Here is a 26,782-nt window from a genome sequence, read left to right as displayed (position 1 = left end):
CTATCCAGGAGATACCTCCGCGTATTGCATTATTCAATGCCCAGTCAGTAGGACCACCGGAAAAGCGCACAGAAATAGTTGATTTTATCAACGACCAGAATATTGACGTCTTTTTCCTGACAGAAACATGGCTAGAAACATCAGGCGATGAGCCCAAGTGTGCGGATCTAACACCCACTGGTTACTCCATCAAGTCGTTCCCCCGTAATTCTCGCAGAGGTGGAAGTGCTGTCATCACAAAGAACGCCATGATAAAACGTCTTAAACACACCACAACATTTCATTTCGATCACACATCGTTTGAACTACACTCACACTGGAGCAAAGGTCAGTCAATTTTTTCTGCCTATACCGCCCTCTTCCTAGTAGAAAAAACAAACTGGCTGACTCTCTCTTTTTGGAGCAGTTTCCGAATCTCCTGGATTATGGAAATTCGATAGGTGGCAACCTGATTATTCTTGGAGATTTCAACTTTCACTTTGACTGTCCCGGAAACCCAAATACATAAAAAGTCATAGATTCCATTAATGTTTTCAACCTCAGTCAGTTAATCAACCCACCCATAAACATGGTCACATTTCAGACCGGATTCTTCATCGACCTGACGATAACATTCTACAGTCCTCCCTGGTATCCCATGACCTTGCATCAGATCACCTCTGCATTATATGCCATCTTGACGTATCAGTCCCTAACCCTCCACCTTTATCTGCTACTAAGAGAAACCTCCAAATGATAACTAGAACCAAACTAATGCACGACATCCAAACTAACCTAATAACTTGCTTACCTCCTACCGCAGAACAACTCGATAACTGCCTGCGTTCATTGCTTGACAAACATGCACCAGCTACCAAGTGCAGAGTATCAATTCAAAAGTGTTCTCCATGGTATAGCAATGTTAAGGACCAGCTTCGTACTGCTAAAAGAGACCGCCGTAAAGCTGAGAGGCTTTGGCTTTCCAACAGATTCAATATTCATAAGCAAATCTATGAAGCCGCTAAGAAGAATGTCACAAATATAGTCCATGCAGAGAAATCAGCCCACTACACTACTAAGATCATGGAACGTTCCATCTGCAAAGAGGTCTTCGTGATTACTAACAAGCTAATGTCAAGGAACAAATCTACACTACTTCCAACTACCTTCTCTCCAGTCGACCTTCCGGACATGTTTGCAAATTACTTCCGTGACAAAGTACAAACCATTAGAGATAAGCTTGACACTACAATTTCAATTGACTCGTCGTCATCATACAGTTGGGATACAGAATCTGAGCGGCAACCATTAGCAGCATTTGAACCTGTCTCTATGGATTTCGTACGTACAATCCTGATGAAGAGTGCACCAAAGTCATGTGAGCTTGATCCAATTCCAACATCACTGCTGCTTGAGTGCTTAGATCCAGTATTGCCTACATTAACTGATGTTATTAATACCTCTCTCTCATCCGGGGAATTCCCATCATTTTTCAAAACTGCCATTGTAAAGCCTCTGCTGAAGAAACCAACACTAGACCATCACGATTTAAAGAACTACCGCCCAGTTTCTAATCTCCCATTCATATAAAAAATCCTAGAAAAGGTTGTTCTATCCCAGCTTGTATCTCATCTAAATTCAAACAGTCTTTTTAGCAATGTACAATCTGCATATCGCCCTTGCCACAGTACTGAAACTACTCTTCTAAAAGTAGTTAATGACATTCTCTCTGCGTTGGATAGCGGAAAGATTACAATCCTCACCCTCCTTGATTTATCTGCAGCATTTGACACTATAGACCATGATATATTACTTCACCGTCTCCAGCATGTATTTGGCATTCATGATACAGCCTTACTGTGGTTCAAGTCCTACTTGGTCAACAGGACACAAATTTTGTCTGCAAATGGAATACACTCCAGCCCAGTTGATCTATGTTGTGGTGTTCCACAGGGGTCTGTTCTTGGACCTGTTCTCTTCTTTATGTACACTCACTCGCTCTCAAGTGTCATGGATCATCATCCAGTGTCTCACCAATTGTACGCTGATGACACCCAAATATACAAATCTAGCCACCCAACTGAAGTTGATGCTACCATCCAAGGTGTAGAGAGGTGCATTTCTGATGTGAAATTATGGAGGACATGTAACAAGCTGCAGATGAATGATGATAAAACTGAGGCCATTCTGATCACAACACAAAGACTTTCTCATTCACATACTTTACCTCAAACAATAAATATCAGCAACACCAACATTAAATTCACACAATCAGTACGAAACCTAGGTGTTACTCTGGACAGTACTCTCACATTGCACCAACATGTCATGAACATATGCAAGGCTGCATATCTTGAGCTGAGACGCATCAGCTCAATTCGCAAATATCTTTCAGCTGATGCCACTAAAATACTTGTGTGTTCATTAGTACTTTCAAGACTGGACAATTGTAATTCAGTTCTGTCTGGTTCATCTCAATATCTGCTCCAAAAACTTCAAAAAGTTCAAAACACAGCTGCTCGGATCATTCTTAGAGTACCACGATCAGAGCACACCTCCCCGCTGCTCTATACCCTACACTGGCTATCCATTCGATCCAGAATCAAACACAAAATTTGTTCTCTGTGCTACGTTTCACTGTCGGACTCTAGTCCAACATACCTATCCGACCTCACCCATGTGTACACACCAGCAAGATACTTACACTCCTCTTCTGACAATCGTATACTCATTATTCCCACTATGAAAACAAAGTCATATGGGCAGCGTTCTTTTGCATACCAGGGCCCAGCAACGTGGAATGAATTGCCCACTGAACTTAGACACAAAGACACAGTGATCACATTCAAGAGGGCTCTCAAAACTCACTTATTTCGACTGCAAGAACAAACTTAAAGACCTAATAATGTTTCCTACCTTAAATATTCTCAGCATGTCTTTTTTAATGTTTTCTAATTTCATGGTGTTTGTTTTTGTAATCATATCATTATATGTTTTTTATATTATAGGTGTTGTCTAATGTTGTAAAGCGCTTAGAGCTTCTAAAGATTAGCCGCTATACAAAGTCCTCATTATTATTATTATTACATTATTATTATTACATGGAAATTCATATGCATATTGGGTTTTCACAAGAAGCAATATCAGGACCACTGCTGCGTATTGTTTAGCTCACTTCTGTGGTCGAACCCTTCGTCCATTATGCGTTGCCTATCATCTGTCAATTAATGATTGCCTGTTGCCACTTAGAGTGCGTTTGTTTTGATCCGATGTTCAAACAAACTTTAAATATGATCTCAAACATTAAATCCCTCGGACGATGTAGTTATTTTGTAATGAAAGACTATCACTACTGTCGAATGAGCATGGTCGTCCACGGACCCAAGTTTTTATTTTAACTCCCATAATTCACCTCTTGAATTCCATTATGCAAAAATTTAAATTGCTTTAAATGTCTAAATGCTCATGAATAAACCTCCGTAACTCAGTATAGACTTATGCTTGATGTACTCTTATGTGTGGAGAAAACAGTATGAGCTGCTGTATTTCTTTTATCTTAACGCGATTAAAGCGTGTTTCAATTCCGCACAAAAGAGTCGGGTGCTGTTTCAGTAATGAGTGTGAAGTATTTAACCAGACTGAGAATGCATTAACGGAACAATATATCTTTCCTTCAGTTACATGTAAGATTAGTTTTCAAAAGATTTTTGTAGTAAACGTTTACCTGTCTTTATCACACAATCATGACTTCTTTATCACACAGTCATGACTTCTTTATCACACAATTATGATTCTATAAACATGTGTATAAACTAAATTCACCCATTTCTAGACGTGTTCTCATTTAGCTCTAGAATCAGTGGCCTGAATCCTGTAGACTGGTATTGTCATGATGAGTCATACCACTATATACTCAGTTCAACAGTGTATTGAAAACCGGTTATCTCACCATAGGTGGTCTCTCATAACAATATAGTATTTTAAGACTGGTTTTATGTTTCTGCTTATTTTATCAAGATCGTGGATGAGTTCAGTAATGAGCGAGATCCGTACATACTAATGGTGCGATCTAGCATCGAATTTGCTGACCTTTTAACAAGTCTAGAGAGTATTTCTGATCTGATTCTGAGTAATCTTGTCAAATTAAGATCATTCATGTTTGTGATGGGATCTTGCATCAGATTGGCTAAGCTTGGCAACAATTTATAGATTATTTCTGATAAGAGTTTTATTAACTTATTAGAGAGGCATATACTATCAAGTACTCAAACAAGCTTAATCTTAATGAATAATCCCATTAAACATAGTTCTCAATTCAAATGCGATGTAATCAATTTCATCCAATTGTAAACATAACTGTCTTATTCTGTAAGACAAAGCGAGGGACGTAGCCTTGATATTTGTCTTTTGTAAATCACAGGTTTCCGGTTACAGAGTTCGTTCAGATATATATATATATAACCTGCATAAATTTGATATAAAATCTTCTGTAAGATAGGAACCTAATATACATAATGATTAAAATGAATAATTTCTAATTCATAACTAACGGAAAGTTACAAAATAGGAAGACGAATAGTAATACAGCCAATATTGAAAATATTTGTCTATGACTGTGTTTGTAAAACCAGTGAAACATTACAACCTTGAGACACTATTATAATGATGTGTTGTAAGTGGACATGCCGTCTGCCGCCTAAGACTAACGGCGAAAGCATAGCCATTTATAGGGAAGATAAAGTGGAGATAAAGTGCTCAGCCGGACCAAACCCGATCCGGACATACTATACATCATGCACTACCAAATAGGTGGCCAGTTATCTGTCCAACAATTCTGAAAATAATTGAAGAAGAGGGGTGTGTGTGTGTGTGTGTGTGTGTGTGACTATGATTCGGATTTGTAACGTAGCTTTAACAATTTTTTCAGTCATATCGCTACGATGTCTGCGGTGTGACAGTTTTGTAGTGATGTCTAGCACTGGGGCATCATGCCGCAGACATGGAGCATGGTGTCCCACCCACACACCAGGCCGACCAGTCATAACACTAACCTCTTAATGCTGAGCGCCAAGCGAGGCAGCTGTTACTACCATTTTTGTAAGTCTTTGGTATGACTCGACCGGGAATCGAACCCGCGACCTTCCGCATCCGAGGCGGACGTTCTAACCACTAGGCCACCGAAGAGAAGTAGATGAGACTAGGAAAGAAAATATATAAATCTTTAACCATTTTAAGGCCCCGATTTCGCATCCGTGTCATGATTCAATATTATTTCCGTCAATGCTGTACATGGGAAATTACTGACTTTTTAATTGTCAAAATCCGATCCAAACCTTGTATGTAAGCCTGGTTAGCATATCTCGCAGTTATTTTATATCCGAGGGGCGAACCATCACTTTTTGTGCTACAAACCGACCATTTCTTAAAATCGAACCCTCTAGGAAAAAGCTACAATGACCCGGGACAAAATATTACAACAATAAGGCCCAGTTCGCCCCGATGTGGTCTCCACCGGGGTGCAAAAACAAATATGGGCCGCGCACGTCGATAGGTTTGCTGATATTTGACTCTTCCATGTGTATTTTAGTATATCTGTTAACAGGTGATGTGTAATTAAATTGTTGTTTTAATAATGATAACACTGGTTTACAATGTTTTAGAAGTCGTCTGCTTCAGACAGAAAATGTGGTATTTATTATGGATTTTGATGAGCTGAATTCGATTATGACAATTAAAACAAATGATTGGTTACTGTTTACAAGATATTTAAGTGTTTAGATTTTACATCTATGTATACTGTGTAGATGGTAGAATTTTAAACATAAATTGTAAACCTATGAATTTTTACGTGTTTATGGTTGCTTTGCATGATAATATTTCACCTGTTCTGATTATATTACACTTTATAAAACAGCAAAAGACATATATAAAAAATTGTTATTATGAAACAATAGGCAAAAGCTATTATGCATATATAAGTACATAATTTAGTCCTTTTTCAGTGTCTACTCGGCACTTCTTAGCTTGTCTCTCGTATTCATTAAATGCAGCATCTCTTGTCGCTGTCTAGTAATAGTCTGGAAGCATTGATTTGCTTCATTTTCCCTGATATTGCTTATTCATTGCTGCAATGTCCTGGTGAAATTGCTAGCCGTGCTCGTCGCGCACTGCTCCGCAGTTCGGTGGAAAAAAAATCTAGATGAGAGTGCATAATATCTAGCTTTAGTGACATGTTGAACCGAAGACTTCTTTATGCCTTGGGAAAGGTTTTTTCCACCAACTCCCTGTAGTTGTCTGCCTTACTGTTTCCGATAAATTTTGTTGCCACTAGCTGTCTTTTCCTTTCACGCAAAAGTCAAATGAATCATCTCGATGAAGTTCAAGGAAATCTGAGGACCAACAAAAACACCTTCCTTTATGTTAGCTTCACTTAACCTTGTAAATTTTCCACGGAGGTACTTGAAAGCTGCTTGTGTTTTGTCCATTGCTCTGACAAAGTTCTTCACCAAAATCATCATTGATTCAACAAGTGGTGGATGCTAAACAATTTTCCTCTTAGGCTCCAATGGCTGTCGGAGCGGCCAATCTCGCTTGTTATAGAGCGAATCCCTCGCACAACTATCCAAGTCGCAGTGAAAACAGCAGTACTTTGTACATCCAGTATGCAAACCAAGGAAGAAAGGATGAACCTTCAAATCGCCACAAGACTGCCACTGATGTTGGTCATAGTTTATGCACCTAAATAGTTGTTTCAGGTTTTCATAGGTTTCCTTCATATGGACTTCATGATCAACTGAATTTGATGGCAACGCATTGCCATTATGCAGCAAAACAGTTCTAAGACTCGTTTTCGATGGATTAATGAACAGCCTTCAGTTATATGGATCATGAACGAAGTCGAGGGTTGCAACATTGATGTTGTTGCAGGTTACAATATCACCTTACACGAAGAAGAATGGGGAAGATCATTTTCATGGTCACGGAACATGAAACCCCTGACATCACCTATCAGGAGATTCCATTGTTGTAGGCTGTAGCCTAACAGCTCTGCCTTACTCGTGGATAGGTCAAAATCCCCAACAAGGTTATTCAGTTCACCTTGTGTTATAAGGTGTGGTTCAGAGGAGGAGGATAGAAGAAAATATGGGTCATGTGACATTGATGGTTCAGGACTAGAAATTGTATCCTCTTCCTCATCCTCGTCTGACTCAAGTGAGAATGATTCTGGTGCATCAGGAACCGACAGGCATTCTCCGTGGGGTACTGGAAGTATAGCTGATGGAATGTTTGGATAGTGCACAATCCACATTTTCTTCTTTGACAAACCTTTCCCAACTGGAGGCAACATTCAGGAGTAACAATTGCTGATATGATCAGTTGTCTGTCTCGAAATCATTGGTACTGCAAAAAACGCATATATTTCTTTTTCATGTTCAACCATTGGCGAAGATTTATTGCACAAGTGTTGCATCATATGTGTGGGGCCCACCTCTTGTCCTGATCTCCAATTTTGTAGCCAAAATAAAGGTGATAGGCTTTTTAACCATATCGGTTATACTTCGCTTTCGTGATGCAAACATGACTTCACCACAAACAGCAGAAGTTATCTGCATGGTTCACGCAAGTACGATTCATCTCTGCTCACTTTGGCTAAAGATAAATGTGTCCCTTTGCAACATCAAACAATGATAAATAAGAGAACACGAAACTGTATGATTTCTACTGCTGATATAGGGTAATTTGCAAGCTTAGTTATGATTGCATCATTCATAATTTCTAGAAATAAACATGATGCAGTTCATATCATGTATAACGCAATACCAGCTTTAGATTGCATCATTGCATTATTCATTGTTTTGCCGAAAAAGTAAGTACTGTCCAAACCCAGTAATATATTTTTTCAAAGATCGAGTCAAATATGTATTTTTATCAATTTCTGCTTTAAATTGAGATCCCTTCCATTTATATCTCACTTATCCTCCGTCATTCCCAAGTCAAGAGTCGTATATACTGACCCAATCTCATATTTTTAAAACAGGAACTAATCAACAATTTTAAGCTCCATTTTTGTTCTCAGTGACCCAGAATTAGTAAATTTTGACTTCATTTATTTCGAAAGCATTTTGACTGTTGACCAATGTATTGAGTGATTCTGTGCTAACTATCTCGTACAGCTAAACTAACTCGATAACGACTAAAATCAATTATGAAAGATCTTCTTGTTAGCTATTCTGTAAAATAGCAGCTACAACAACGTCTGAAAGCTCAAGTGGAATTTGACGAAGGTATAGACAAGTTGTTTAAGCCAATGGTCAAACGAACCCCCTTCCAAAAAAAAAAATGTTATACCAACCGAGGCGGCACAAAAAGCCCTTAACACATTACCCGCGGTTGTTGCTTTTTGTCTTCAACCCGCCCTACCACCCCATCGACCTCTTCAAAAACAACCCAAAGTTCAGTCACCTCAGCAGCCTCTTCAGCCATCACCAAAAGTTAGAAATAATATAATATATACATGTGCTGAGGAAGGTATTGCCGCTATCAGGTATGAAGACCTAGTACTTGATATTGCCTGTTTGGATACGGTAAAAGAAATCGATATGTAAACCACGATTATATTAAAACTGTGAAAGCTGCTGATTGGGTTAAAGATGCATATCGCGTTGCTAAAAATACTCAGCAGATCACATCTGATGAAGATACTAATAATTTTGAAATTTTAACCGTGTAGTAAAGGAACATGCTCCAATAGTGAAGGATAAAAGGGACCAAAAGCAGGAATAAATCACGCGTCAACTTGACAAAGTGACAGAAGAAAGGATAAGCTCAGGATGATAAAAACAGATCTAAAACAGGAACGAAAAACAGATGCAGAAAAAAGGAGAGGGGCTCACTCATGGTGTACTTGCACATTGTTGTCGTAAGAAACAACATGTGATCTCTGAATCACCGGTGATTTACCATAAAATTTGTTCCAGTAACGTTCTCGCTGCTGTTAGTCGACTAGAAATTCTTACTGGTGGAAGACGAACCGGCAACGATTCTCACTAAATTATTAATGAATCAGCTGCTATCTATCAGCGTTTATTTACAAATTAGCTGCAAATGAGCAGTTGAAAGAATTTTGCTGGCGTGCCACCACTGACAAAACAGCAAACAGCCGAGAAAAAACAAATATAACCGCATGTCTGATTGCGGTAAGTAGCCTGGCTCAACGTCGTTTTAAACAACAAATAATATAATAAAATGTTCTGATCCCTCATTCGACATAAACGCACCAGTCCTCAAAATTAATATGAATCTGTTCAGTATTATTCTTATAATGCACGTGTATCTAACGCACGTGGATGATTCGAGCTACAAGTTCAGGATACAAGCAGATATTTATGCCCACTGAGACATTCATTGAGATCGAAAGGAAGATTTTGAAAGCAAATTATGGTTTTGTTAACAATGGTGTTGAGGCGTTGTTTAACAGTGCCATGTACGGCATTGACGTAAATAATATTGAATCATGACTCGAAAATGTTGACATTGCTTAGACGATACTGGGCCGATCGAGATCTTCCGATGATTATTCGCATCCACTGGTGCGTCAATTATTTTCGCGAAAGATACCACTGATCACCCCGAGAACCGTCACATAACCATGAGCACTGATGGATATGCAGTCGCATCGATGAATGAAAATTTCATCCACGGATTCGCTGCACATCGAACATCGATCAATGTTAAACGGTTATGACGACTTTTCATGTCTAATTACACCATCACATATCTTTGGATTTTGCTGAAATGTTAGAAAAGTTTGGTCTAAACACACTTTTGTGCTTGTTCGAAAGGACAACAACGACGATGCAATCTGGCGACCATATGCAATTTATGCAGGCAAGGTGAAACAGAAAAAAAACTTTCGTTGTGGATGCCAACAATGATATCACCACTCGTTGAAGAACAACAACTTTTGTAGATAACGGCGACAAATCAACGCTGTCGTGGTTGACATTGACCATAGACAGTGCTCAAAGTAGTGTTGCTGGGTTATTTGCAAGGGAGATAGCATCAGCGGAGGGAATTTCAGTACCACAACATATATTTATAGAGCTTCAGGATAACACCGGAGTAAATTCACAGACGTGAAACCCAATGGTGTTTGACACGCTCGGGGTTTGTAAAGTTTCTCTGAAAATAAATGGACATCAATAACCATCCGAAGAAGTGTTGCTGGACTCTGAGAAAAATCATGTTGCACGTTTGATGAAATTTATTGGGTGTGATCAAAATTTTGATTCTGGTTTACTGATATTTCATTGGGGTATTACAATGCTATATCCGTAATACTATATCTCATTGGTAAAACATGCATCTGTTCAGACAATCCGTCGTTGACATACATTTTCGAGCTCGTGCAGCACGACCACCATCTGCTCCTGGTGAGTATAATAGAGCAATCATTGTTACTCGATGAAACAAAACAATGCTGCTCAAAGGTTTTAGTGGATGAATGAGGGTTGTTGATGCAAGAGTCGAAAAAATGTAATTAAATAATTCATAATGTTGTATAAAATATCATATCAACATGTCAATGTCACCAAGCGGCAATCGGCATCAAAAACGATAATTATGGAACAAAGATATTTCTGAAATCAATGGCGTAACAAGAACCAAATAAACTATGGCTGACTTAACGTTAGCTCAGACACTTTAACAACGCCAAGATAGTAAATACTGGCATGCGGATTGACCTTGCTGCGAATGCAATGAACGATATAGGAAAGACTGGTGGTATATTCCCACCAAAGCATGCCGAAACCGGTATAATTAATCCCGATGGAAGCTCAGGTAAGGATACTCACTGAGTTTCAAATACTATTGATCCGTGTGATGCTGTTTCCTTTTTATTCGTAGGGATTGGGGCCACCAAAACAATTTTAAAAAAATATATCAGTGGATTTGCAAGCCCAATCTTGTATTCAAGATTACCAACGCAGACATTGCATTAACAGATCCACCAATATGCGGTCCAAACATACTTGCTGTACTTAGCGCTATATGAAGGTCATCAGCACCGCCGCATAAACACGTACACGAGTACACCAGCGGTCGTTTTATACAGGTCGATAATTTAAAATGGCAAATATTTACAGAAGACATGCTATGCGCAAGGGTCATGGTGGCATTTATTTTTTCAGCGTATGTTACTAAGGATGAGGTTTCTGATCTTATAACTCTCACCGGGGGTTGACCTAGATGAAGATGTTGTTTTTCAGGATAAACATGGTAGGTTAAAGACGAGCAATATGACACGAGTTGATATAATCCTGCGCGTTTTAGATGTGACCAACGACATGATCCTGGTATTTATTGATAGAGGAAACATCAGAGACTCAAACGTATAAATCTTAGCGATTGGATATGAGATCCGTAGATATGTTTAAAGGACCTGCAAGTCAATAACCAGTCCACTCAGAATGAACGGAAATAAACTTGTCGTTCTAATAAAACAAGCGGAAACGGATGAGCTGCAGAGAAAAAAGAACGTGTATGACAGCGACGCCGCGATAAGCATCACGTTCACAACAACTAGTGATACATTAACCACGTTTGCGATCTGAGTATGATGTTCATGTAGTGACGTTTACGAAAGTTCGAAGAGACTGTTAGAGACTTCATAAAGTCGCCCAAAAAGTTCTTTGGAAATCTATTGGTCGTCGATGTTAGGCTCGATGAAATTCGCACATGAATCGATGACATCGCCGACAAAATTAAAAAGACTGGAGCTGGTGTAATTCATGCAGCTGCCATCATCAATGCCGTATACACGGTGGGGTCTGGATCAGAAACATGGTCAAAACAAAATCTCACCATCAACAAACTGCTGAGGTCACCGTGGTGTATTCTCAGTATTTAGCGCTTCGACATTTAGGATATTTGCAACTTATCCGTGGCGTTATTCAACCGATGGATTTCCTTCAACTGTGTCAATCGTGCTAAATCAAAATACCGAGGAAATATTCCTTTTGGATCCCGCAGATAGAAATTTATCAGCGACGACGTATTGGTCGTACCTAGAATTCATCGCAAAAACATCTCAATTCATTACATAGACTTAGATATACTGTCAATGAATCTCACACAATCTTACAGTTATAATCAAGCATATGCGTGTAAGGCATCACAGGAAAACATCAACGAAGAGCATATGACAACACAATGGCGATATCGCAGACCTATCATCGTCATCGACAATGCTGTGTGTGTATATAATTTGGATCTTTAAGGTAGCTTGAACAATTTTTCAATCTTTTCGCTACGATGTGTGCAGTATGACTGATTATAGCGATGTCTATCATTAGGGCATCATGACGCAAGTATAAAGCATCATGTCACACCCAGTCACATTATCCTGGCACCAGGCCGACTAGTCATAATACTAAACTTTTAATGCTGAGCTCCAATCGAGGCAGCTGTAAGTATCATTTTCATAAGTCTTTGGTATGGCTCGGCCGGAGTTTGAACCCACGACATCCGGCATCCGAGGTGGGCGCTCTAAAACACTAGGCCACCGGAGCGGTCCGATAATGCTATATATCCTGTGTGCTCGCTGGTCGCTGAAAGAACGATGTTAATCGACGCGTTATCAGTAACAAACGTAATATGCCAGTGATAGGAATCGGTGTCGCTGTTGTTGTCGGTGCTACTGGTATCCTTAATATTATCACCAAAAGACCATCGACATGTGCCGTTAAGAAATTACATGAACAAACAGAAATAGTATGGGCGGCGACAAATGCATGTATAAATGTATCGTCGATAATGGCAATTAGGGTAAATGACGGTATAATATCAGATAGTGAATTTGCTGCAATTAGTGATATTTATCATCGGTATATAAAGATAGCAGGAGTTCCGACGCCGTCAGTTTCCAACGATAACGATCCTTCGCAAGTAGCCACCGCCACGTTTAGAATCCGTATAATATAATAATGACCGCAAAAATAACTACAAAACTGAAACAAATTAACACAACGCCGCCGACGACCACAATTATATCACCGATGACAGTGCATCCAGAATTTGATATTAGTTTTCCTACTCCGATACAAGCCACTAATGGTCGTCATTTGAGATCGCACTAGCACAATTACGAGTTAATTATAGTTGGCCAAATATCAGATCAGAATCGTTTGGTGGATGATCCGCTAACAATTCAATGGTATTTGCGCATATGAAACTGTGAAGACGGCACAGGGACACAAGCCCCCGACTGGAACGTCGTTGGAATTTCAACAATATCATAATAAATAGAAAAACTCAATGAGAAACGTCAGCGTAGAGTTAAAACTATAACATGAATGTTTGAATACACAAATTCAGTATTTTCTAGAGAATGATTTCTTAGAATCGATTAAAAGTTATTAGAGTTGACCGGGTATTTTTAAACCAAACCAGATAATAATTTCCCAATGTGCACTGAGTATAATAAAGTGAATAGTGTTACTAAAACAGATTCATTCTATTGCCGATAATGGATGGCTGCATAGACATGACTGGAAATGCAAACTATGACACCAAGGTTGATCTTTTGAAAGGATTCTAGCAAATTCCATTTCCATTTCATTATCAGAACCTTGACTAAGCCGATCCCAGGCAAAACCAAATACTTTACTGAAACAAATTATGGCACAAAAGTAACCTCTTTGTAAAACTTGTCCGTGGATTGCGTCTTTCTCTGGTCAGATGATACAAAATGTTATTAATGAGTGCAAATAAGTTTTTTTTCTCCACAGGTCTTTTATCACTTGATTTCACACAAGCTGCCTTTGGAAGATATGGCAACAAGTAAGTATATGATACTCTTAAACAGCATTACAGAGAAGACACTTTCCAAAAATAACTAAAAAATTCAAAGACGGTTAAAAATTCAGAATATTGTGGGCAGGATATTTGAGTTAAACTTATAAATTATTAACGTACCCTTAAGTTCATCCACTCTGTTTTCATTAATATTTACTAAAGGTATTTTCTAATATCTTAAACAATCTGATTACTGCCTTTGTAATTAGAAAATGAGCAACAATAAGTGAAATATTAACGTATAATTATTCCATTCCCTATACACCGAACCCCAAAGAAAAACTTAAAGTGATCAATGTAGATAAGAAGGAAATTAATACAAAAGAAGGTTAAATATATTATTAGCCTTACAAATTTAAGAATGCTTTCAAGTGTTGAAAATTACTAGTAGGTTAACTGTACAATGTATTTTAAGTAAGGGAGGTAAAAGTTTGTTATATCTCTTCTCGGAAGTAAGATTAAGGCGCGTATGCAATGTATTAGTACAGTTGAGACTTCCTGGAAACTTGATGGGTCGGATGCAAGCGAGAGGTGGTCTATTTTATATGGAGAAATCATTAATAATCCCCCCATTTAAAAATACTGGCCTTTCAAAAACATATTTCTTAGTAAAGAATATTATATTGAAAGTTTGTATTCAATTCTGATATTTGAAAATACTTCTTACACAAGTAATAGTAAATATTTACGAAATACTGCTAGGCTACACTTCAATCCTTTTTTTCATTTCGTTTTCTTTACATTCGTTTTGAGTTGCTCTTAGTCAAGTTTTAATTAAAATCGGTTCGATTTTTTCCACCTCCATCCCAGTGACCAGGTACGTTCTCCTTCAGCCATATACATTTATAGAGCCTTCAACATTGACATATTCTTTCCTGATCGCACATCAAGAGTACATTAACAGAAGAAGAAAAAAAAACATAAACTATGCAAATGATGTTAAAATATTTCATAGTAAGGTTATTGTGTCTGCTTAATTTTTAATGTGTCTCAGAAGGATACTAAAGCATTCAAACTGCCAGACACAGAAGTATTAGATGCACTGACACTTTTGCTGAAATAAATCATTGGCGACTTAAAACACAAACTGTAATAGTGAGCTGGCGCAATAAAAGCCTCCTCTATCAATCCATGAGTAAACACGTATTGCTCTGCAAGGCTCCTAATGGTATAGTTTATTATTATTCAGCTAGGTAGTTTTATCTGTTATGCATATTTAATTTATATTGTGTGATTGACGTCTGTCTGCGACTGAGAATTGTAGATAGAATTTTGCATGCCTGATTTTTGCCATAAATGTAAGTGGTAAACAAGATTTTTACTGATATTTCAGTTCAAGGTCCAGTCTTATTTAAGAGATAGAGGAATTGGTTCATTCGTTTTCAAGATACTACATTTGCATTGTACGTTAAGGTAAATATGTATAAACATAAGTTTGAAATTATTTATTCCTATCTTAAGATTACTCTGTTTAATCATCTACAGTCATGGTCAGAAACAAATTGAGAGTAGTCATTTATTTAAATTATTCGTTGGAATTATATATAGCTCATTGACCTTAGAATTAACGTCTTTGTCATCATTGGTAACTCATTCAAAAATATTCTCTATTGCATCATTATGGTGCATCTGGATGTTTAAGACTACGGGTACAACAGGACATTCAAGACTATTTGTACATCAGGACATTCATGACTTTTGGAATTCATTCTGAACATTCTATTAATTTGGACTTGTCATAGGACATTTGCGATTTTATAATTCACAATACTGTGTCACTTACATTTTCACTTTTTAACATACATAAATAAAGTATTTGTTGATTTTATTAACATTGTTGGTTTCAAATATTTCTGTTACATAATTTAAGGCCCAGATTCGTAGCAGAAACTGGGAACACATCATTGATCTGAGTTTCTTTAACAATATTGTAGAGGCATTGAAAATTTTCTTTAAAATGTATGCTGACTTTGTTTCATTGTTGATGGTAAAGATTTCAGGTTCACACATTTGTGAAATCTGTAGTGAAGCCAGCAGGCATTCAAAATGTCAGCTAATATCGAAACATTTGTTTCAAATACTACCCAGAAGAGGCTAGAGCCTACGAAAATTTCCCAAATGCTTGAGTTTATCAGGCATCATAATGAGGAAAGTACCTTGACAAAGCAAGAAATATAAAACATTTTGATTCATCATTTGGTGGAAAAGGAAAGTTTGGATGACAGTGGTTTTGGTTTGATAAGCAAGTCTTTCTCTGGTTTTTACAGGACAATAAAGATTTAAAGTTAAAATGCAAATGGTATTGTTATTAACAAAGCCTCAGCTTCAGGGGGAAGTATTATTAAGAGAGCGAAGAGAAAAACACAAGCGTAGAAGAAATAACTTCGAAAACATAAAGCCTTCAGGTGTATTACTTGCGTCACCGAATTTTAGCAATTTATATCAGTCATTGGAGCAAATAATTTCGATCGCTATAATAACACTACTGGTAAACAAATAAAAGTAATATAAGAAACATTTTATAGTTGTTCTGTTCCCCTTCCACTGACGTTTTATGAATCAAGTTGCATTCCCTTGTAAAACATCACAGTCAGATTTAAATGCCTAAACGGAGGCCATCATAACGCAGAATCCTTTGCAAAGTCGGTGGCGAATAATAAACCAGAGTCAGGAAAACATAGGAGAGGAAAGGAGGAAATATTAGCCATGATAAGGTATTGATTATGGTTTAGGAATATTCAGGGTACATTTCTATATGTCTTATGTCACGTGTTTAGGCTCGAATAAACAGTAACACAAGAAAGAGTGAAAACAACAAGCTTAAAAAATATAATAATTTATTTCCCTGGAAAAAGTCTGTAAAAATGAAAAAATATGAACTTTGGTTTGAAGAATCAAATCCAAAAATAATCCTAGAATTATCCACGAATAAAATTGTTGAAGTCCTAATAACAAAATATTGTAATGATCTCAAGTTCGAGTCCCAACGAAGAATCCAAGATGGAAGGCGATGACGTATGCTTTAACCTGTAGTATTGAAGTCTACAGTTCCTTCTAGAAACAAGAAATACCAATCCGGTTTTGGAAATCTGAATACATTTTTTTTATAATAGCTGTCTTTGTTCAAGAATCTCACATGAGCACACGTATTTTCCTGGAATTATTTTAAAATCCTTTTGAATCCAAGTAATTTGAAATAACTCAAACGACACAACACCTTCCAGTGTAAAGAAAAACCCGACTGTGTTTACTTCTATAATATGATGGTTTAAAGCTCGATAAGGGTCACGTGGTCATGTTTACATGTAAATAAAAATCACATAGCCCCTGTATGTCCTTGATAAGACCCAATCATTTTACTTTCAGAAATAAAATTTAAAAAATTGTTTACATCTTAAATCAGTAGTCCCGTCATGACCTCGACAACAGCCAATCATTTTAAAATTTCAAAGAATACCCCACTTATTTACGTGGCTGCTACTAATTTGGAATTATGGTCACGATCTAGGTCAACACCTGGTGTTTACTAAAACGAACAGTCAAGATCAAACTATATTCTAGAGAAAGTATCATCTCGAGTGAATAAAGTTACATTACAATAGCATGTAATGAAAAATAAAAAAAATTAATCCTGGCCAACAAACAATTAAATTGGAATAAATATATATTAAATCAGATATAATTAAATCAAATATACATAACACTTCCCCCATAAAGAAAAAGAAAGATGTATATGATAAAGCTTTCTTTTTACCACATACTAATTATACATGAGGTTAAAAAGAACTTATATAAATTGCACACAGTGTACATGAAATAATACATTATTATACACGGGAATGTGCGTCTGCTATTAAATTATCTTTTCCTTTGATGAGCCCGATGTTAAGATTATATTCCTGCAAAAACAAACTTCACCTTTGTAGTATTTGATTTCTATTTTTCATCTTGCCGATGAAAGTAATGGGTTTGTGGTCACTAAACACAATAATCAAAGAAGGAGCTGAACTAAGGTAAACTTGGTAAACTTGGAAATGTTGCAATGCCAATATAAAAGCCAAACATTCTTTCTCGATTGTTGAATAATTTCTTTGGTGCTTATTTAATTTCTTAGAAAAAGTAGCACACTGGATGATCAATACCATTTTCATCTTCTTGAATCAAAACTGCTCCAACCGCAACATCACATGCATCAACAGACAGCTTAAATGACTGGCTGAAATTTGGAGCTGTAAGAGCTGGCGTGCTTTTAAGTATGGCTTTCAACTTGTCAAAGGCCTCCTGATATTTTTCAGTCCAAAGGAACTTGCTTTTCTTACTCAATAAATTCATCAGGGGTTCAGCATGTATGGAAAATTGGAACAAAATTTTCGATAGTATCAGGCCATACCTAAAAATTTCATCAGTTGATTTTTATTTACAGACACAGGGAATTTAGAGATAGCCTTGACCTTAGCATCTATAGGTTTAACTTGTCCATGTCCCACGATGTGTCCTAGAAAAGTTACACTAGCACTGCAGAACTCACGTATAGATAAATTAATTGTCAAGCATGCATCAGTGAGTCTCTCAAAGATTTTCCGAATTGTTGCTAAATGTTCTTTTCAGGTGTCCTTGCAGACGATGACCTCATCGATGTAACCATCACAATTGTCTAGACCAGAGGTAATCATATTCATGAGACGTTGAAATGTACTTAGCGAACCTTTCATCCCAAACGGCATTACTTTATATTGGTAATGTCTATCTGGAGTCACGAATGCCGAAATTTCCATTGCTCTTTCCGTTAGTGCAATTTGCCAAATTCCTTTCAGAAGGTCAAATTTGATTTAAAAAACTTGGCATTCCCGATCTTATCAATACATTCATCGAATCTTGCTAACGGGAATGAATCTGTTTTTGTCACACTATTCACCTTCCTATAATCAGTACACATACGAAAAGTGTTATCTGGTTTTTGAACAAGTATGCGTGGTGAACTCCAGTCACTTTTACTGGGCTCTAAAAAATCATTCTCCATCAAACATTGAATTTCTTTTTCTCAACTATTCCTGTTTGAGAGGATTTATCATGTACGGATGTTGTTACACAGGTTTGGAATTTACAATTTCAGCGTCATGGAAAATGTTGTTGGTTCTTTTAGAAACACCTGGAAATAAGTGCTCATATTCAAATAATAACGGTTTAAGTTCATTTCTTTCTTGCTCTTGAAAATGTGAAAGTTTCTGGTCCAGATCTTTCATAATTTCTGGATTCCGAAGATTTGTCACTCCAATATCAGTAGAATCGGATGATATTCCTTCACTCAAATCTTCACTGAGTGGGACAGGTACAACTACATTAATTGCATGTTTAACCTTGCTATCTCTTTCAATATACTGGTACTCCTATAATTTATTAAGATCTCAGGAGCACTAATATTATAATTTTCTTCTTAACTTTGTAAGGTATATACTATCTAAACTGAAGAAAAACTTGAAGAATGAGCATAAGAGACAGAACTCCATTATTACCAAAATAAAAAATTCTCTCCATTAAAGTTCTGACAAACCATAACTTCACTTTTTACTTGAATTGCTGAATGCCAAAGTCAAGCAATAGAGGCTGGAAAGTTTAAGACCTAAAATTTTACTCTTAACCCGATTGGACTGATTTGGGAAGGCCGAATTGAGTTAAACAATCTTTATCAAAGTTTTAATATTCCAAAAAGGTATTGCCTCTGGAAACCTTATTGACGCATACATAACGGTCAACAGGTATTGTTTACCTGACCAGGTATTAGGTAGGGGACCAATACAATCTACCATAATTCTACTAAATGGTTCGTCAAAGGTAGGAATAGGTTGGAGATGAGCCTTAGGTCTTTTCTGATTTGGTTTTCCTACCATTTGACATGTATGACGAGATCTGCACTATTTACTAACATCACTTTTGACTTTTGGCCAATAGAAGTGAGTTAAGATCTAGTGATAAGTTTTATCGATCCCTAAATGACCAGAAAATGGAGTTTCGTGGGCCAGACTAAATATTTCCTGTCTGTAGGGTTTGGAACTACAATTTGATAGTTCACTGACCATTCGTCATCAGCAGGTTCCTCGGGAGATCTCCATTGGCTCATAAGAATTCCTTTTTTAATGAAATAACAGGCATGAACTTCAGTAGGTTCAGTTTCACTAACGGCCCTTTAAAATAAACAGAAGATCTCAGGATCTTTTTCCTGTTCGAGGACAAGTGATTGTCGTTTATCACCCTGATTAGAATAAAGAGAATGGGTAGTTAAAAGAGGATCACTGTTATCAATACCTTTTGATTGATCCAAACAAGGAATGAAATTGATCTCATCAAAAGCCTGACCAATACATGTGTCAGCTAAATAAATACTATCCTTATCAATATCATTCTCAAGAGCTTTTTTTGCCATAGCACTGGCAACTGCACAAGCCGGGAATAAATCAGGGAATTCTTTTTCCTTTGGATCGACTTTCTGAACCAAGCAAGGCTTGTCAGTTACAAGTGGATTAACCAGAACCTTGTCTCCAGCTAGGTCGTTGCCTAATAATAAATGAATGCCCACAAATGGTAAAATAGAGACCGTTCCAACTGTCACAGGTCTTGAGACTAAGTCTGATGACAAATTTACCCAATGGGGAGGAACATTAACAAAGCCGCACTCTATTCGCTAAATAAGAACGCTCTCATTAAAAGAAGACTTCTTAGAAAAAGGCAAAGTACCTGACAATAAAAGACTCTGAGAAGCTCCTGCGTCCCTTAATTTTAATAGGGAAAGGATTGGAAAATTCACCCAAGAGTGATATAGAACCATTCGATATGAATTGCTCATAATTCTCCATAATAAAATCAGACTGGGGTTTATTAGACCCAACAAATGTATTGCTTTCAATACATGACCGTGACCTTTAGCTATTAGAAATAAGAGCATTTGGAATAGGTCTGTCTTGATTCAGATGCCTATTTTTCAATTTGTAGCAATCATAAATAACGTGTCCTTTTCCTTTGGAATAGGTACACGTAGGAAGAGACAAAGATCTTGAATCAAGCTTCTCTGAAGGGCTTGTATTAGGCTGAAATACTTTTCTGCCCAAGACTGTTGAGTAGAAGTCTTATTTACAAAAGGAACTTTATGAGTTAAAGAATACTCATCAGCAGCGCGAGCAACATTTTCCAAGGTTTCAATCTGCTGCTCGTCAAGATATGACTTAATACACTGGACAACAAATTTTTACAAAAGTCATGTTACTGAAATAAAATTAGTCAATTCTTATCAATTTTTATGTGCTGAACACGAATATGACAGTCAAATTGCAAAATTGGCTCTAGTTTTTTTGTAATCTGCAAGAAATTAATGTTTACATAACGAAATGCATTCCAATAGTAAAAGGTCAACTGTAATAGCCTACCTATAAAAAATCAAGTCATTGACTACATCTTAGATTTCTTCGCCTGTCTCTTGTACAGCTGTTCGGGAGCATCTCTGAGGAGTGTCCAGCAGTAGTCAGCCAGCATTGTAGTGGACCATTTTCCCTGGTATCTTTGTTCCATTGTTGCGATATCTTGATGAAAACGTTCGCCGTGTTCATCACTAACAATACCACAGTTGCTAGGAAAGAAATCCAAATGGGAATGAAGGAAGTGAATCTTTAGAGACATATTGCAGCCAAGTTTCTTATACTTCATCAACATGTCTTCTACTAGTTCCTTATAGTTTTCTGCCCTAACATTTCCGAGGAAGTTTGTAGAAACTAGGCGAAAAGCATTCCATGCTTGTTTCGCGTCACCTTCCAGCAAGTTGTTGAACCGGTCATCTTTGAAAAGCTCTCGAATCTGAGGACCCACAAAAACTCCCTCTTTAATCTTTGCTTCGCTGAGTCGAGGGAATTTTTCATGCAGGTATCGGAATGCTGGCAAAGTCCGGTCAATGGCTTTCACGAAGTTCTTCATCAAACCTAGTTTGATGTGAAGGGGTGGTAGCAAGATTTTCTGAGCCTCAACCAGAGCTGGGTGTTGGATATTCTTCTCTCCAATGGCTACATTCTGCCTGTGAGTCCATTCCTTCCTCATGTAGTGCATTTCCCTTGCTCGGCTATCCCACTCGCATAAGAAACACATGTATTTTGTATATCCTTGCTGCAGTCCCATTAAAAGGGCAACTACCTTCAAATCACCACAGAGGTGCCAGCTGTACTTGTTATACTCAATGGAATTCAGTAGCTGCCTTAAGTTATCGTATGTCTCTTTCATGTGGACAGCATACGCTACTGGAATAGATGGAAGAATGTTTCCATTGTGCAAAAGCACAGCCTTGAGACTCAGTTTCGAAGAGTCCACAAATAGTCTCCATTCTTGTGGGTCATGAGTGATTTTTAAAGCATTCATGAGGCCCTCAATATCGGAACAGAATATCAGATTACTTTCCTTTCTGAAGAAAGGCTCCAATTGCTGGTGGCGCTTTCGATATGCAGTAATTGTGACATCTTCTTCTAGAAGATTCCATTGTTGGAGTCTTGATCCTAGCAATTCTGCCTTGTTCTTTGATAAGTCCAAATCACGAATCAGGTCATTTAGTTCTTCCTGTGTTATTCTGCGTGGGGTTGATGATGCACCACAGTGAAAATCTGGATCACTGCATGCTGATGGACCAGGAGAAGAACAGGTCGACTCACCTTTGTCTTCGTCAGATGAATCAAGAGAATATTCTGCTGGAGGTTCTGGAATAGGAAGTCCCTCACCATGTGGAACTGGTCTCAATGCAGACGGAATGTTTGGGTAGACTATTCTCGACTTCTTTCGCTTCGTTATTCCGCCGGAAAGAGGAGGAACCAAGCAGAAGTAACAGTCATTTAGGTGGTTGCTTGGCTCTCTCCACACCATTGGGACTGCAAACGGCATTGATGACCTTTTGCAATTCAACCACTGTGAAAGCTGTGTTGTACATGTAGCACAGCATATATGCGGAGCCCAAGGCTTGTCTTGGTCACCAACCTTGCATCCGAAGTAAAGATGATATGCCTTCTTCACTTGAGAATTGATACTTTTCTTCTGGTTGGCAAATGTCACTTCCCCACAAATATAGCAAAAATTGTCCGCGGTATTAACACACTTTCGAGGCATTACTGTTCTTTATTGTACGTAAATGGATAAAATAATAAGTTTTATGTAACAGTAGCTTGAACTGTCTCGCACAACGTCTAAAATATTTTAAATGCTGAACCTATCTGATTGGGCTTTATATAGTACACTGCTTACGTCAGCTTCAGCAGCCGCCTGGCATTAGTATAATAGGCCTACACATGTATAGTACACTGCGGACGTCAACTTACTTCAGCAGCCGCATGGCATTAGTATTGCATTGCATCAGAAAATGATGCAATCAACTGTGGATGATGTGAGCATGATGGTATTATGCAATGTTACATCATTATTCCGGATGTTGCTGCAGTCCTACTGGAGAAATTTACACAGTGAAACATAGAAAATGAGGTATATGAATATCTTCAAAACGAGAGCCAATACAAATTTTTCACGGTTATATTCGTGTTCGGCACACCAAAATACTACAGATTAGGGCCTTTTCAAGTCAGTAATGATTTCACTGTTGACCAGTGATATCACTATGGACACAATTTTTGAAATCTTCAAGTAATACAAGTTGTTTGAGATTTTCATAATCTCGTTCAACTTTCTTGGATATGCACCATCTATCAAATGACTGCTCTTTTTGTCTAGCAAATTCGACATGAGTTTGTCCAGGTTCTTTTCTATAGTTTCTGAATTTTTGCCGATAAGCTTCAGGGACTAACTCATAACCCCTTAGGATGCATTCTTTAACCACATCATAGTCACCACTTTGTTGAAATGGCAGTGAACGGTAAATATCACTAGCTTTACCAGTGAGTACACATTGTAATAATTGAGCCCAATTCTCCCTTGGCCATTTCAAATTTTCAGCAACGTTTTCAAAATAAGTAAACTTTGACTACTTTTTCTCTGAAAGGGGGCACTAATCTAATATTATTTGCGAGATCAAAACATAAATTTGGATTTGAAGTATCAATGTGTTTTTCACTCGCCAGTTCCATTTCTTTTATTCTAAATTGATATTCCCTCTTTTCTCTCGTTCTTCCTTATCTAATTGCATTTGCATTTGTTATTTTTTAATTGCATTTCTTTTTCTTTTTCTCTTCCTTCTGCTTGTAAATGCATTGTTATTTTGTATCTGCATTAGTCTTTCTTTCTATTTTTCTACTGCTTGTAAATGCATTTGTTTTTCTTGTAACTGCATTTGCATGTCTCTCTCTTTCTCTCTTTCTTCCTTCTGAACTTCCAGCTTCCTTGAATCCAATTCCATCTTGTATTTTAATTATAATTCCTTTACTTTCGTGTCAGAGTCTGATACAGACTTACTGATCGAAACCAAGCACTTTTATCCAAAACATTCTTTTCTACCAAGTACTGAACCAAATTATTTCTCACTTCCAGTTTTGCTAAGGAAGCCTTTACCTCAGAAAGATCGTATTTTGTGGCAAGTCGAATCAATTCATCTTTTTTGAAAAGATCCAATTGTTCCTGGGTAGGATTTGAAAGAAAGATTTCTACTTTTGATGACATTTTAGAAAAAGCTTGCTAATTTCCACTAAAAATTTCAAAACTTAGCGGAATTCAAATTTAAAAAAAAAACGAGAAAAATCAAGGTCAAAGTATTTTCTGGAAAAAGTATCATCTCGAGTGAATAAATTTACATTACAATAGCACGCAATGAAAACAAAACTTTAAAACTGACAAACAAACAATTAAATTGAAATAAATATATATTAAATCAGATATAATGAAATCAAATATACATAACACTTGGAAAGAGGTAATACCACCTATCTGTAAAAGCTGTTTGATGATGACTGGGTGATGAAATGTCCTTGTGTTAGCACCGCTGATCTTATTGATCATCATGCCAATACATACAAAGTTAGAGGTCACGCGAAATACAAGTCAGATTGTTTTGTAGCGATTTTTGGATAGATACTACCGTGTTATTTTCTCGGCCTATAATGAAAATAAATGAAATGTGAAATGAATTAATGGTCTATGATTTTTTTCAATTGGTGATGGATAGTGGCAAAATTCAGTGGCTTACCACACGGTAGCTGGTTCTCTTCGCTATAGGTAGTCGGCCGCACCTGAATTGTAGAGAATGACACTATCAACTTTCACATAATATCTGCATGACGCGCGATTCTTTAAAACTGTTAGATTTTTGCTTTTGTCGACATATCATATTTTGATCAATGCTTATTTGAATTTTTTGAACGCAGAATCTTAAGATATATGCTCTTGATTAAGAAGCGAATTATCTCGAAGTATACGTCACACGTACCTTTAGTATTTCAGGCAGATACAGTCAAGGAGAAACAACTCCAGGTCCTATCACAAAACTGGGTGCGCCCCCTCTCCTCCAAACTGGATGGTAGTCTCAAACTCAACGATAAAGATATAGTTTCTCCAAAATGGTAATTTTAACCTTCAAAAATATAAAAGCATGTATGTAAAACTGAAAATAGTTTTTAATTTAACAACAAGCATGCGACGGCACAGCATGTTTAATACATTCAAAATAAACTGTATACCCTACTGAGGTCTCTACACACAAGTGGGTCCCCGGGTGGCCGAGTAGCTTAATGTGCTCGCCAATACAGATCACTCAAACATATCATCTCTGTAAGCGTGAGTTTCAGTCTCGACTGGACAAACGTATATATAAGAAAAACCTTTCCAAAATGGTCCCGTGTGTAGGTACTTCTTCCTGTTCTTTCTCGGGTCTGTTCACTACCAGATATACTGGCCGTTATATTGAGACTATCATTACCTGAAAAATGGCATTGGACTATTTATTATTGATATATACAGTTCTCACTCTAGCACATATCCGTCTACATATATATACTATTTCCAAAAGCGATAACTAGTGGATAACCAATAAAAAATATAATTTACCTCAACAAAGGCGACAGTTCATATTTGAGTGATTATTCGTAAAGCCATGCAGTTGAATATATTTAATCTTAACATTCACGTTTCATGATCTCTTCCTCATGCCGTTAAAAGAAGAACAATCACCTGCGTTTCAGCTGATACTGGGCAGTCGAAGTTTAAGTTGCTAAAACAAGGTTACATTGAACCTATCTCTCGTTATTGACCAAACATATATTCCGCATTAAATTTAGTACCTATCCATCTACATGGCACGGTTATGATATCAACGTACAGTGTTTATCTTTGTTTTGGTTGTCGCAAACCTATAGGGGAGCATATTTCCTATTCACCTCAAGAATTACGTAGGTCATAGGTCAATAACATGCTGAGGGCTAGACCTATGAGCTTACTTACCTCTCATAAGATCCACGATGTACCCTCCACTTACATTAATCTCCAGTGTCTTAAATTCGAAATCACATGACACGAGACGAGATAGTGTTATGCACAAAGTAACCAGTGTGATCAATATATGTGCACTTTGTTACCTTAGCTGGAATGTGACGCGTGTTGATTTTGTAACGCATATAAACGCATAATCAGCGGTTGTGTCTCCAGAAGAGAAGTTAGCACAACCGAAGATTGTGTGTTTATATGCGTTAAAAATCAATTCGCGTCACATTCCAGCAATAGTTCTTTCATCAGAGCAGTCATCGTGTTACGTGGGTAGAGGTTCAATGCCCAAGCAATTCCTCCTCCTCTTACCTGTTCTCATAATGTTAATGTGATCGATTAATGTCTTTGGTGCAGAAAGGAAATTGGTGAGTCAATAGAGGATCTCAAATGAGTAATGATTTAATATTTCATTTATGAAACTCGTTGAATAATGTCCAGATTTAGCTCACCAATTCTCGCAAAAGATGGACATTATTCAACGAGTTTCGTAGACAACATTATTAAT

General features: G+C 37.3%; 1 protein-coding gene across 2 annotated transcripts in view; it reads right to left on the bottom strand.

Moving 5' to 3' along the window:
• LOC149798652 (uncharacterized) overlaps positions 1 to 25,565 on the bottom strand; it is a 67,919-nt gene extending 42,354 nt beyond the window's left edge. The window contains exons 1-2 of one of the 2 annotated variants that reach the window (XM_089957497.1): positions 25,226 to 25,565; positions 24,986 to 25,028 (exon numbers count right to left, since the gene is read on the bottom strand). The gene's annotated coding sequence lies outside the window, so the exon portion shown is untranslated. The remainder of the gene's footprint in view (positions 1 to 24,985; positions 25,029 to 25,225) is intronic. The other variant, XM_089957495.1, reaches the window with a different exon arrangement.
• Positions 25,566 to 26,782: the final 1,217 nt, after the last annotated feature.

Source organism: Sinohyriopsis cumingii, chromosome 5 (assembly GCF_028554795.1).
Source record: "Sinohyriopsis cumingii isolate HCF-2022 chromosome 5, ASM2855479v2, whole genome shotgun sequence".
Taxonomy (NCBI): domain Eukaryota; kingdom Metazoa; phylum Mollusca; class Bivalvia; order Unionida; family Unionidae; genus Sinohyriopsis; species Sinohyriopsis cumingii.
The sequence above is the reverse complement of the archived record's forward strand: the minus strand, read 5'-3'. Positions and strand labels throughout refer to the sequence as shown.